The 13,752-nt window shown below is 47.1% G+C and overlaps 1 long non-coding RNA gene across 1 annotated transcript in view; it reads left to right on the forward strand.

Moving 5' to 3' along the window:
• The window catches only part of LOC103016052 (uncharacterized), a 162,110-nt gene that overhangs the window by 74,231 nt on the left and 74,127 nt on the right, over positions 1-13,752 (forward strand). The window contains exon 2 of the long non-coding RNA XR_452540.2: positions 5,792-6,240. This is a non-coding gene — a long non-coding RNA (uncharacterized LOC103016052). The remainder of the gene's footprint in view (positions 1-5,791; positions 6,241-13,752) is intronic.

The following is a 13,752-nucleotide window of genomic DNA, read 5'->3' on the forward strand; positions in this document are numbered from 1 at the left end:
GGCAGGGGCGGTGGGGAGGTGGGGCACTGTGATCCAATGAAAAGACAGCAGACCCTGGAATCAGACATATCTAGATTTGAACCTAAGCTCTACTTACCCTGAAGCAAATTACTTCATCTTCTTGATCCTAGGTTTTTCAGTCTGTTAAATAGGAATAAATGTATGGATGGCCAGATTGATAGATGGATAGATAGATGGATTAATTAAAAACAAATAATTGATAGGAAGGTGACGGGTGAGTGGATAAGACATGTTGGCACTAACATGCCTAAATGGGTAAGAGTGATATTTCCTTTAAGAAAACTAGATGCTACATCTTTGGTTCAGGATAAAAGGGCTCAGGAGAGCAATGCATTGGAGAAACAAGGTTAGAACCCAGCCGGGGCCCTTGGCTTGGTTTTGTTTCAGGTCAACATTTACCAGGTTTGTGCTAAGGAACATGAGGGAGATGCTTCATAAAAACAGGGTTCCATGGTCCAGGGTCTTTGGGAAACTGAACCTACTCTTGGAGGTTCACATATACAAAAGCATATTGAGGCCTTTGAGAAGTCTTAACAAAAACTTGTTTTATTATAATAATACTTATTATTGTTTAAAATCAGTGATTCTGCAAAATGTGCTCATGCAGCCTCTTTCAAATATTGTTTGTTCAAGAGGAACCTCATCCTGTAGGGCTTGTATTTTATATGCAATATAACTATATGGCCAAGATTACACAGCACTCTCAATGTTGTATCCAGTGTTGGTGGTCATCAAGAATCACACACATGCTTTGGATGCACCCTCCCAAATGATCATGTGATAGAATTAGGACTGGTGTTACTACTGCTGTTTCACAGATGAATGAATGGCATGCAGGCAGGTGGAGTGGGTTGTCTGAGTCCACACAGCTTACAATGGACGAGTTTAACTCCAACCCCAGTCACCCAATGCCAAGTTTGTTCTCTTAGATCCACATGTGCTCCCACCCGCAGTCACAGAGGTCTCTGGTGCCTGCTTGGTGATGTCTCAATGGCAGATCTGTTGAAACAGGTCTGGGTAGCCCCACGCACTTCACTTTGCGTATGTGGAAATACCGAGTGCGCTTCATCGCCTGACAAGCAGCTCTCCAGCAAAGGATAAGGGAGCAAGAGAGAATGATCGCAGTAACGAAGGCAATACACTTCCCAGGACTTGTAGAGCACTTTGCAGTTCTATGAGTTCTTTCACACATGACACCCCTTTTGATCCTCACAGCAACCCAACACATAAGCTGGGCTGGCAACTTCTGTCCTCATCTGACAGGGGAGAAAACCACGGTGCAGCAAGGTGAAGGAAAGAGCAAAACCTCACACGGTACATCAGTGGCAAGCCCATCACCCAATTCCACCTCCTCTTTCCTGACTCATTCTAATATTTGCATTGCCATCCAGTAGAGGACATCGTAGAAACAAATTTGTCTCTTGCCAGTGTCCACTCTTTCCTCCTTCCCTCTTCTGTTCTTTCCTCCTTCCTTCCTTTAAAATGAAAATTTCAAAATCCAGAAATATGCAAAGAGAACAGTCATTCATAATCCCACCATCCAGAGATAACTACTATCTATTTGCTTCTAGTAATTGTTTTATGCACATTTGCCTGTTATTAAATTTTCTCAAAAGCATAATTTTAAATGTGTGCAATGAATTTCATTTTATTTTACTTAACATTACCCATCTTTTGTTGTCGGCCATTTAGAATGTTTTCACATTTTCTATAATTTAAATAACATGATAAACATCATTATACATAAGTCTTTGTGAACTTTAAAAAAAACACTGTCCTTGAGATAAAATTCTTGAATGAAATTTTAAAGCCAAAGTGTTGCCAGATATTTAAGACTTTGGATAGATATTCGAAATTGCCGTCCCGAAAAGTTTTACCAATTTTACAGCTCCATGAGCAACAGTTTTCTGCACTTACTATTATTCTTTTTGAACTTTTAAAAGTTCACAGGCATTGTTTTAATTTCTATTTCTTTAATTACCAGTTTGGATGATTTTCTCTTTTTAAATAGTAATTTTTGGTTGGTCATTTTTATTTCTTCTTTTGCCAATTTCCTGCTCATGTCCTTTCTTATGATTCTCATTACAATTATGATTATTTTGCTTTGGCTATGCTTTTCTTATTAATATCTTAGGAATCTTTATATATTAAGGGAACTAATATTTATGTGGCAAATAATGTTTTTCCTTAGGTTGAAATCGTAGTGAGTTGAACACTATGAGCCATGTTGGGTTTTTTCCCTTTTTTTATTGAAGTGTAGATGAGTTACAACGTTGTGCCAATCTCTGCTGTGCACTATGAGCCATGAATGGATGAAGAAGACAATTCTAGTGACAAAGGAAAGTTATGCAAAGAAGGGATTGGTGGTTCTGTGTTAATCTCATTTCATGGAGAGGTAAACCGAGACTCAGAGAGGTCCAGTAACTTGCCACAGGTCACAGAGCACAAAACATCAGAAATGTTATTTGAACCCAGGTCTGTCTGTCTCCAACTTCCGTGTACTTTCCACTGTGTGGCATCTTGGCATCCCAGAGGGAGGTGGTGATCAAAGTGATGTTGCAGATATAAATCTGTTGCAGTCCACAGAAAAGACCAGACAAGGTAAGAGACAGGAGAGTGAAGAAAACAATTAGGGGTTGAGAATGGGAGTCCTCAAAGAAATACGTTCAAAGATGTGAAGGCAAAGGTCTTCATTCATAAAAGGGAGATGGAGTAACATGGCCAAGCTCCTTTCCTCACCCCCACCTTGCATCACCCCCATCAGCACCCAACCTTGGGTGCTTTTAAAGCCACTCTTGGCTTTCTTTGTGCTAAGATCTCTCTAAGATTCATTTTCTTAAGAAGACAGACATGGAGTAAACTTTTGGGCGGTACCATTTCCAGTATTTCGGATTCCTACTTTCTCTCTCTCTCTCGCATTCCTATGTCTTTTTATTTATTCTTCTTAAACTGCTGAGTCTGATAAATTAGGGCTATTAAGAGACTGTTTGTTATTCTGTCCTGAGTTACTATTTTGAGAGCTAAAAACACTCATAAATATATGGATGTTCCGACTGTAAATGGATATATTTTAGCCAGTGAAAAATTCATTTCCTCTAATACACGTTTTTAAAGTGTCCTCCTGAAATTCTGCACGATATCTCACCATGATCTTTCACTGTCCCTCCCATTTTTATCCGATAAAAGCAGATCCATCATCGTTGCGGTTCCTTTTTCTCTGCACCATAAATAACAGCTGGGGAAGGGGAGCATCTCCCACAATACAGCGGCTTCGTATTTTAACCAATTTTGGAATTTATTGTTAAGCCTTCTTGGGATGGGCACCAAAAGTACCTGCATGCCCATCAGTTATCTCATGACCTTTCTCGTTTTGAACAAAAAGTCACTCCAAGCAGAGTGAATTTTGCGTCTGATTTCAGCCTGACTTTGTGGATGGAAGATGGGATATGGTAGGTTGTCATACACCCTGGATCTTCTGGGCCAGCCTCAGTTTTTGATTATGGGCCCAGTGAAATTATTGAGAGCTACCTTTTTTACTCTCAAAAGTGTCCTGGCTTGGATGATAAATGACATGGTCACTGTAGATGTAGGTTTAGAAACCCAGTGTCCTATATTGCCTCTCATCTTTTCCCTATTCCCCATCAGATGCTCATTCTGTGTGTTGAAACCTCCCTTCCCTTCCATGAACCACTCATCATAGGCAGGAGACTTCGAATCAGAGGTAACATCTCCAGGCTGGCAGAAAAGAAAGAGAGAGAGAAAGAAAGAAACATGATGTTAGTTCCCACCGTGTGCAAGGCCCTATGCGAGAGGCTTTTCAAAAAAGTCATGCTTTCATTCTAAGGACAGCCCCCACGAGGTACTGTAATTCATCAATATCAAGAGGCATATTTTTTCATTCATTAATGTCTGGAAATTGGGCTGTGCCTTATCACTGATGTCATCTTATAATTGCTGTTGGTCCTGTAGCATCGTGATGTACTTGTCATTGGCTGTGCTTGTACAAGCATCAAAACCCACAGAATGGGTGTCGGCAGCTTGGATGAAAATCCTAGAAGCATTCTAGGAGCATTCTTTTAGACCCCAGGAATCAAACAATTGTGGAGAAAGGGATGCAGAATTGGCCAGTCAGAGCTATTTAGCAATATCTGGGGGGCAGACATCAATAGTAGACCAGTGCTACGTTGCTGCAAAGCCAGATTAAACACTCAGCAAACACGACTTTTGGCTCTTTTAAGGATTCTTGTAAGAAATGCTGCGTTACCAATAATCTTGATGACATGGAGGGCCGGGGAAAGTTACCTCTCTGATGATTTTGGATGGCAAAGTGACTCTGAATATGAAGATCATTTAGGAATACTTCAACCAATTTGATTCATTTATCAGTTTTCCTTTTTATGTGTGCCCAAGAGTGACATGGGATAACATCTATGCCAATTAATTCTCAAAGAGATTTTAAACTAATTATGAAATGAAAATTCCAAGAGATAAAAAAACATCGGGTCAAAGGTTTTTGGAAGTCTTTCTTAGTGGTATATAAGAAAACAGGTGTCCTGCAGTTGATGGTGTCTTCTGGTGAGTAACTAGTAATATACTAGTTACTCCTGAGCCCATTTCACAGGTGAAACTAGAAAGATGTGTTTTGTTTTCCCTAAGACGAGGCAGTTAGCTAGTGGCCATGCAGGAGCAGGGTTGGAATGACTCAAAAAACTGACTTAGATAACAGTCATGGCATTGCTACGAAGTGCCAGACAACGTCTGGGAGACCCAGCAGTGAAGGAAACAGGTTCGGCCCCTGCCCTCACAGAGCTTCCCATCCTGGGAGTAGAAGGAGGGACTGGGGGAACAAAGAGGCGGGTAATTGTGTACGTCCTGAAGGGTCTGATGGTAGCAAGAGAATCAGCCCTGAACCTGGGGCTCTGGGGTAGCACCCAGGAGGAAGGGGCTCCCAAGTCATGGCCTGGAGAGTAAGGAGGGATTATTCGTCAAGCAAGAGCTCCTCCTCTCCCTGTTCCACGCAGCGGGAGAGCAAGTACAAATCCCTGGTGATGCCGCTGCCAGCATCCTTTGCATGAGTGCACCACTCGGCCTTCTGGAGTTGTTGATGGAGACTGGCTGGGCAGTGCCCTGAGAGAGCCGCAGCTCTCCTGTGGAGAAATAAGAGGAACTTGCCTGCGTCCTGATGCTTTGGATCTTGGTTTCCCTAATTCTCACAGAAGTAGGGGATTGGCATTAAAAACTGCAATCTGAAGGTGAGAAAAAAACGAAGTCCCAAGTGCTAACCTGCTGTGCCCAAGGTCATACAGGTCATAAGTGATGGAGGTAAGGCGTGAACCCCAGTGGATTTCACTCAAAGTGAGTTTGTACCAAATATCAAAGTAGGTCACACACTCTGGGTCAAGAGGAGACGCAGGATCCATTTGACTTCATCCCCCCACACCGTGGTGTTTGGGGTGGAGAGGGAAACAGAGGCGCCACCGGGGAGGTGACCTGCCCGGGTCACACACGGCCAAGGTCAAGCTAGGAAGTGAGGTGTCAAGGGGCGTCTTCTCCACTCACTCGTATGTCCGTGACTTTTATCAACTTGTATTTAAGGATCATCCAAGCAGAGCAAACCACAGCTTTAAAGCAATTACTTGGTGATGATCAGTAGGGGCTGAGGGGATTCTGTTTGCTTATTTGTGTGAACCTAAAATGCCTGCTTTCTTAATTAAGCTTTAACTCTGGGTTTTGCCTCAAGCTTTCCTTTTTTTTCCCCCCTCTTTAACAGGTCTCAGCCTTCCTCCATCACTGAAGGCCTTGGGCATTGCCTGTTTGATTTCTCTCTTCTGAGAAGCATCTGCTCCTGCCCCACCACTGAGGATACCTCCCTTTTTTAGCCCCAGTCCTCAGCTGCTTTTAATTTCATGATTATCAGCCACGAGGAATCGGTTTCTTGATGACTCAGGAGCGAGGGACGCTGGGAGTTCTCTACCTGGGGCTTCTTCCTCAAGAACTCATCCCAAGTCCCCTGCAAGGGAGCAGCCTTCCCTGATCAGCACTGAGTCTGTTTGAGATGCTCCAGGTCTGGCCGTCATGGCCCTGGTGACCTCGTGGTTTTTTTGGCTTTAAATCTCCAGCAACTGGCAAAGCATCCGTTATGCAGGAGATGCTTGATAGATGCTTCTTGAACAAATGAATTCATGGAGGAATGAATGGACAAACCAGGCCAGTGTTCAGGTGAGTGCAAGTGTCTGGAGGGGGTGTTGGCGGCGGGGGAGTTGTCACCTGTCTTATCAAGTGATATTGTTAGGAATCGGTTATCACAGATGGAAATGTTTAGAGATGTTTAATAGTCACGTGTTGCAATATCTGTATACCCAGCCTTCTCGGCTGGACATAATTTATGCATCAGTTCCTTCCTAGCCTTATGGAGAGGCATTTAACCCTGCTTGCTGGCTTTAAGAATTTGGTTGTGTCCTTAGCTCACTTCTCACCCCTAATCAGGAACCCCTTAGAAATAAGGGGTGTTGCGTTCCTCATTCATAAAGTATTTACTAGACAACAACTGTGCTCCCTGTTAGAGGCACGGGGCTGAGGCAGACAGACACGGGATCCTTGCCTCTGGAGACCTTTTTTTTGTTTGTTTTCTTTAAACATCTTTATTGGAGTATAATTGCTTTACAATGGTGTGTTGGTTTCTGCTTTACAACAAAGTGCATCAGCTATACATATACATATATCCCCATATCTCCTCCCTCTCGCGTCTCCCTCCCTCCCCCCCTCCATATCCCACCCCTCTAGGTTGTCACAAAGCACCGAGCTGATCTCCCTGTGCTATGCAGCTGCTTCCCACTAGGTAGCTATTTTACGTTTGGTAGTGTATATATGTCCATGCCACTCTCTCACTTTGTCCCAGCTTCCCCCTCCCCCACACCCCGTGTCCTCAAGTCCGTTCTCTAGTAGGTCTGCGTCTTTATTTTCCTGTCTTGCTCCTAGGTTCTTCATGACCTTTTTTTTTTTTTTTTTTTTTTTAGATTCCATATATATGTGTTAGCATACGGTATTTGTTTTTCTCTTTCTGACTTACTTTGCTCTGTATGACCTTTAAGGCACTGGGAGAGAAGTTGGGCACATTCCAAAGGGCGAGGTGTGGATTTCTATGGGAACATGCAGCAGAGGCACCTAAGAAGGACTTGTGTCTTCAGAAAAGGCTCCCCGAGGAACGGGTGCGTGCCTGTTAGTCAACAGAGGGGAGGGAGAGAGCGTGTGGGGTTCTCTGTTACTGTGTAACTAGCTGCCCCAAAACTTAGTGGTTAAGACGGCCACCATTTTGCTGCATCTCACGATTCTGTGAGTCAGGAGTTTGGATAGGGCTCACTTGGGGGATTCTTCTGCCCCATGTGGCATTAATTGAGGTCCTTTGACAGTATTCAGCTGGAGGCTAATCTGGTCTGGTGGATCCAAGAGGGCTTCCCTCTCACGCCCGGGGCCTCGGAGGGGGCAGTTGGCGGCCGGCCTCTCCAGCAGGCAGGCAGCTTTCTTGCAGGCCACACAGAGGTCCAACAGAGAGGGGGTGGCAGCTGCCAGTCTCTTAAGGTTTGGGGCCACAAGCTGGCAGGGCGTTCCTTCCCCGAGCCCCGCTGCTCAAGGCAGCCATGGAGCCTGCCCGGATTCCAGGGGGGAGGCCGAAGGCCGCCACTTGTTGATGGAGACGGGCCAAGGCGTCCGTGGCCGTCTGGAATCTGCCATCGTGGAGAGCTGGAAAGTGGGTTCCAGGCAGAGTGCAGAGGTGAGAGCCTGACCCAGCGGGGGTGATTGGAAGCGAGCCCTCAGAGGCTGGACCCGAGGCTGCAGGGGCCGCAGTCAGGGACCAGGCTTCAGAGCGGGCGGAGGTCAAGCAGAGCAGACCTTGTTGGGACGTGTCATGGAGTGTGGGATTTACCCTGGGGACAACAGGAAGGCCCTGAAGGAGTCTGAGCAGGGGTGTGGCACGATCTGATTTGTAGGTGAGGAGGATCACTCTGCTGGCCGTGTGGGGAACGTGGGAAGAAGTTTGCGGAGGGAGCCAGTGACACTGGCAAGGAGGATGGGGTTGAGGTCATGCAGGTGAGAGAGATGGATGCCTTCAAAAAGGCAGGGGTGGTGGGAACAGCTAGACAGAAGGGGGGATGTTAGGGACATGGGTGCAGAGAAGGACTTAGCACCCCGCCGGCCCCTGTCTCTGGCTGCCCAGCCTCGCTCCTGCATGTCAGAGAAGACCCCATCCTATGCCACCCCAGTGACAAACGTCTGGGCAGCAGTGTGCACGTTGGCCCTGCACACACAGTTGCACAAGCAGCTGAGTTTTTTTTTAATTTTTTAAACTTAATTTTTTATTTTTGTAACATCTTTTTTGGAGTATAATTGCTTTACAGTGTTGTGTTAGTTTCTGCTGTATAACAAAGTGAATCAGCTATATGTATACATATATCCCCTCCCTCTTGCGTCTCCCTCCCACCCTCCCTATCCCACCCTCCCTATCCCACCCCTCTAGGTGGACACAAAGTACCTAGCTGATCTCCCCAAGCAATGCAGCTGCTCCCCACTAGCTATCTCTTTTACATTTGGTAGTGTATATATGTCAATGCTAGTCTCTCACTTCGTCCCAGTTTACCCTCACCCCTCCCCGTGTCCTCAAGTCCATTCTCTACGTCTGCGTCTTTATTCCTGTCCTGCCCTTAGGTTCATCAGAACCTTTTTTTTTTTTTTTTAGATTCCATTTATATGTGTTAGCATACGGTATTTGTTTTTCTCTTTCTGACTTACTTCACTCTGTACAACAGCCTCTAGGTCCATCCACCTCACTACAAATAACTCAATTTCGTTTCTTTTTATGGCTGAGTAATATTCCATTGTATGTATGCACCACATCTTCTTTATCCATTCATCTGTTGATGGACACTTAGGTTGCTTCCATGTCCTGGCTATTGTAAATAGAGCCGCAGTGAACATTGTGGTACATGTCTCTTATTGAATTACGGTTTTCTCACGGTATAAGGCAGTTGAGTTTTAATCCCAGCATTTCAAGCATCAGTCAGCTTCCCGTACTTGAAAAATGGGGACGATAGTATTAAATGTGACAAACATTTAACCATCTCTGAAGCTGTGATCTCGGTAGCAGCTGGGAAGAAGTGATATAGTGGCGACAAGGACGGAAATCAGATTTCCTGTTGGAGAAGTTGATAAAACATTTCCTTTTTCTAAACAGAGAGGTTTTCATTGACCCGATTCATTTCAAACCTTCAAGGGCTTATTTTGGAACCCTCAAATCCGAAATTGGTAGGCTTGAGGGTTTCCTTCTCCCCAGATTGGTCCCCTACATTCCAGGGAGGTGAGAAGACCCACAGAGCATCAAGCCTGCATCAGGCATGCTTGGATTTGAAACCCTCCCTGGCTGAGTCACTTACCCTTCTGAGCGTCAGTTTCCTTATTCGTAGAATGAGAATAACTGCTTTCCACTCCACATCGGTGGTGTGAGTATCCCATGTGATACTGCGGACAGCTGGACAGGTGCTGCTACACTGACCCTCACAAACATTCTACGTGTTCATTCAGGGCCTTCCTCATGCAAATGTGAGGGAATAGAGGCTCCAAGGGGTCAAGCAGTGTATCCACCCAAGATCACCTCCAAGAAGAGGTTTAAAGCTCTGCGATGGTGACACGGGTGACACTTTCTCTCTGGCTCTGGAACACAGCACTCAGAGAGTGGATGGGAGTCATGTGGAAGCAAGTGTGAACTCTATTCACGGAGTATCTTCCTTGCAAGTAGTTACACAGGCACGTGCGTGTGTGGTAGTGAGCTCCCCATCACCAGAAGTGTTCAAACAGAAGCTGGAGTCACCTGGTCAGAACTCTGGTTGAGAGAATTTTGCGACTCACGTGAGGGATCAGAGCAGCCCGGCTTGGAGAGTCTACAGAACCATAAAATACATGTTTCCTGAACAAATGCTGAAATCACCCCAAAGGGTTATTTATAGCCAGCCCCTCGACAGTGGATCCTTTGCTTGGTGGCTTAGTGTCAGGATGAATTGGCTCTCTGAGGGGTGGCTGGCCGTGCCTCCGGACACAGCCGGGGCCAGCTGGGTTTCCTAGAACACCTTGGACCACAACAAACAGATCACATTCCCCTGCGTACAGGTTGGCTTCTGCCAATTCCATTAGGCCTCTGTGATGGAGGCCAGGCTGGACTCGCCACGGCTTCCCAGGGTGTATCCGGTTTCTCCACCAACAGGGAAACGTGAGGAGACCCCATCTACCATCACGCTGTGGAGAAGGACTGACAGTAACTAAGTCTCCTCTGAAACGAGTGGGCTAGCCGGGCCCTGGGGCCGAAACCACAGTGTAATGGAGTGTGTTTGATTTTAAATTCAGCATTCCTCCCTCCTGTCTCTCTTACTCTGGCCCCTGCACCCACCCAATGCAAGTTTGTCTCACTTTAACGGCTTGGTCATCTCGCTCGGGGGTCAGAAAGCTTTTTCTTAAAGGACCAGAGAGTACATATTTTCAGCTTTGCAGGCCATACGGCGTCTGTCACAACTACTCAACCCTGCTGCCATTGTGCAGAGAGGGCTGTGGACAATATGTGAATAAATAAGCACCACCATGTTATAAATACAGCCATAGACAAGACATAAATACATAAATAAATACAGCCCCAGGTAATATGCACATACATGGGCGTGGATAAAATTGCATTTACAAAAAGAGGCAGCAGGCTAGATTTGGCCTGTGGGCCTCAGTTTCCTGACCCATCATTTCTAGCTGGTCCTCAACAAATCAAGAGGAAAATAAAGTGCATCCCTTATGCCGAGGCGTGGTGGTGCGGGAGTTAACAAATTCACTCCGCAAAGTGGGACGGCAGCATCAGTCTCACCGTAACAAGGTCTGGGGAGACTGTCGGAAAGGCAGAGTCTCAGCACCTCCCTTCTCCTCTTTCTCCTCTGCCTAAACCTCCTCCCTGCAGTTAGAATCTGCATTTTCACAAAATTTTCCAAATGATTCACATACACATTCAAGTTTGGAAAATGCTGCGTTATGAGAGGGAGCAATCTTCGGCGTCTTGATTAACACCTGAGTTTAAATAATTCGTGTGTGTGTTTATCATTGTTATTGCTGATGGTACAGTGAGGTAGAGAGTAAGTACTCTAAATGTTTAGACTCTGCCAATAGAGGATCAGTGGAGAGAGGGTAATTGTGAGACTTCTTTTGATAAGTATTGTGATGATGGCTAATCTTTGCAGTTTTTGGCATTTTCCAAACTGATCTAACAAATGAAATTCTCACCGTACCCCTTTGTATGCAAGGTCACAGCTCTGTTCAGCTCCAGGGGTGCTCCTTCCATGTGGCGCCCCCTGGATTTGTACAGTGCACAGCCTGTGCAGCTGTCCTCAGCAGCCCTGCCTGGAAGGCAGCTTCACAGACTCAGATATTCTGATGTATAAACTGAGGCCAGCAGCTTGTGAGAAGAGGGGGATATGGAGGTCCGTTTTCAAGAATGATTCTGTAGTTGCATAAGGGAGGGGAAGAGGCGAACAACATTTATATAACGTTTGCCATGTCGGAGGCATTTTTTTTTTAATTTTTATTTCTTTATTTATTTATTTAGTTAGTTAGTTAGTTATGGCTGTGTTGGGTCTTCGTTTCTGTGCGAGGGCTTTCTCTAGTTGTGGCAAGTGGGGGCCACTCTTCATCGCAGTGCGCGGGCCTCTCACTGTCACGGCCTCTCTTGTTGGGGGAGCACAGGCTCCAGACGCGCAGGCTCAGCAATTGTGGCTCATGGGCCTAGTCGCTCCGCGGCATGTGGGATCCTCCCAGACCAGGGCTCGAACCTGTGTCCCCTGCATTGGCAGGCAGATTCTCAACCACTGCACCACCAGGGAAGCCCATCGGAGGCATTTTTGCATTTTGATCCTCAGCATCCTGTGAGGTAGACAGGTATTACTGCTGTCGCTCCATCTTCTGCTTGAGAAAATTCAAGCTGAAGGGGGAGCCGGGACTCGCGCGTAGGCCCTCCCTTCCCCGCATCACGTCCGCATTTAGGGTGTCCTCCCCGAGCCTGATGCCACCCCTTTCCTCCCAGGTGTGCACCCCGCTCACTTTCTCCTGGCAGGAAGGTCGGAATGTGAGTGGCCTGCAGGTGACCCAGATTGGGGTCTTTTACTCTCCCTGACCTGACCTGAGCCTTGGAGAGGTAGCCCCGTGGGGCACGGATAGGGCCTTTGGAGTCAGGAGCATTGGATTCTGGGCTCACTCATCTCACTGTGGCCGCTGAGGAGCTGAGAGACCCTGGGTCATGACTTGTGCTTTCGGAGCCCATTCTGTCTCCTTGAAGGATGAAGGCGTTGTAGATGGACGCTCTCAAGCGGGCTGCCTGTGTCCAGTGGATGAGGTCTCTCTTCCTCCCCTTGACCGTGGATGTGCTGGCTGTCTTGTGTCCCCCTCAGGAGCAAGCAGGGCCCCGTGGCTTTCAGAGGCAGCCCCTAAGTCCTGTTTCTGTTCACATCCAAGTTCAGAGTCTCACTCTACCACGGGTCTAAGAAAACTGGCATTTCATTCCTTCTCATCTTTAGAAGATGAGGGGTGGTCCCTCCAGATCACACAGGAGTGAGCCAAGTTTGCTCTGCTCCCCCAGGGCTGGCTGGCCCTTCTGGGAGAAGTCAGCACACAGCAGCTGGGGGAGCCGAGGGCCCCGTCCTTCTACAACAAGCTGTGTGACAGTGGGTGACTCGCTGCTCTTCTTGGAGCCCCAACCCCAAGCAGCCCCAATGAGGAAGAGCTGGGAACAGGTGAACCCTGGAAACGTAAGGGTCCAGAGCTGGTCTCCACACGTACTGCTTGCCTGGGCCCACGCAGGTCCTATCACACGCCGTGTCGCTAATGTTCACCCCAAACCTAACGTCCTCCCACTTCACAGATGTCAGAACTGAATTTCAGATGTTCCATCACATGCACAAGGGCACGCGGGGGCTAATTTTTGAGCAGCCCCTAAGCCTGACCCTTTCCCAGTAGGATCTGAGATGTGGTCTATGGGGTCTGTCGCTTTAGGGGATGCAGATGCGATACGATTGTAAGGGAGCCGCTGGCTCACATACGGAAGCCGGCATCCGGCACCTTGATTATTTGCTTAGGGTTTTGCTGAAGCACCTGCTCAAGATGAGACCATGAAAATCTGGAGTGACGACACCATTATTCAGGGTATCCGAAGCCCTTCATGTTCCTTCTCATGCTCACTGGTGTCTATGTCATTAAAATATATTGTGGATTAATATTTGAGCAGCCACGCAGGGTGCATGTGTCACCAGGCCCCACGTTTCTCATCCATTTCCGCTCCTGCAACTCTCACCTCTCCCTTCGGGTTTCCTTTTACTCTCCCTTAGGCCTTCCCCATCTGGTCCACACACCCCCAATCAGGACTGAAGAGCTCCGTCAGTGCAGTCAGTGTAAACAGCCCTGAAACACTCTCGGCTTGTCCCCGCCCCGCCCCGCCCAGCCCAGCCCAAGGCTGATTCCCCTTATACCCTGGAGCGCTCCTCCTGAGATAATCTCTCAGGCCCACTCTCTGCTTTTCCTTGGTTTGCATTCTATCCATGCCGTGGTCTGCTGAAATGACTCCTTGCTATTTTACAAGGCAACGTGCTTGGCAGGTCCTCTGAGAGAGTCCATTGCCTGAGCTGGGGGACATCCTTCCCAAAACTCTCCTTAGGTGGAATT

The sequence above is a fragment of the Balaenoptera acutorostrata genome, chromosome 19 (assembly GCF_949987535.1).
Source record: "Balaenoptera acutorostrata chromosome 19, mBalAcu1.1, whole genome shotgun sequence".
NCBI classification, from domain to species: Eukaryota; Metazoa; Chordata; class Mammalia; order Artiodactyla; family Balaenopteridae; genus Balaenoptera; species Balaenoptera acutorostrata.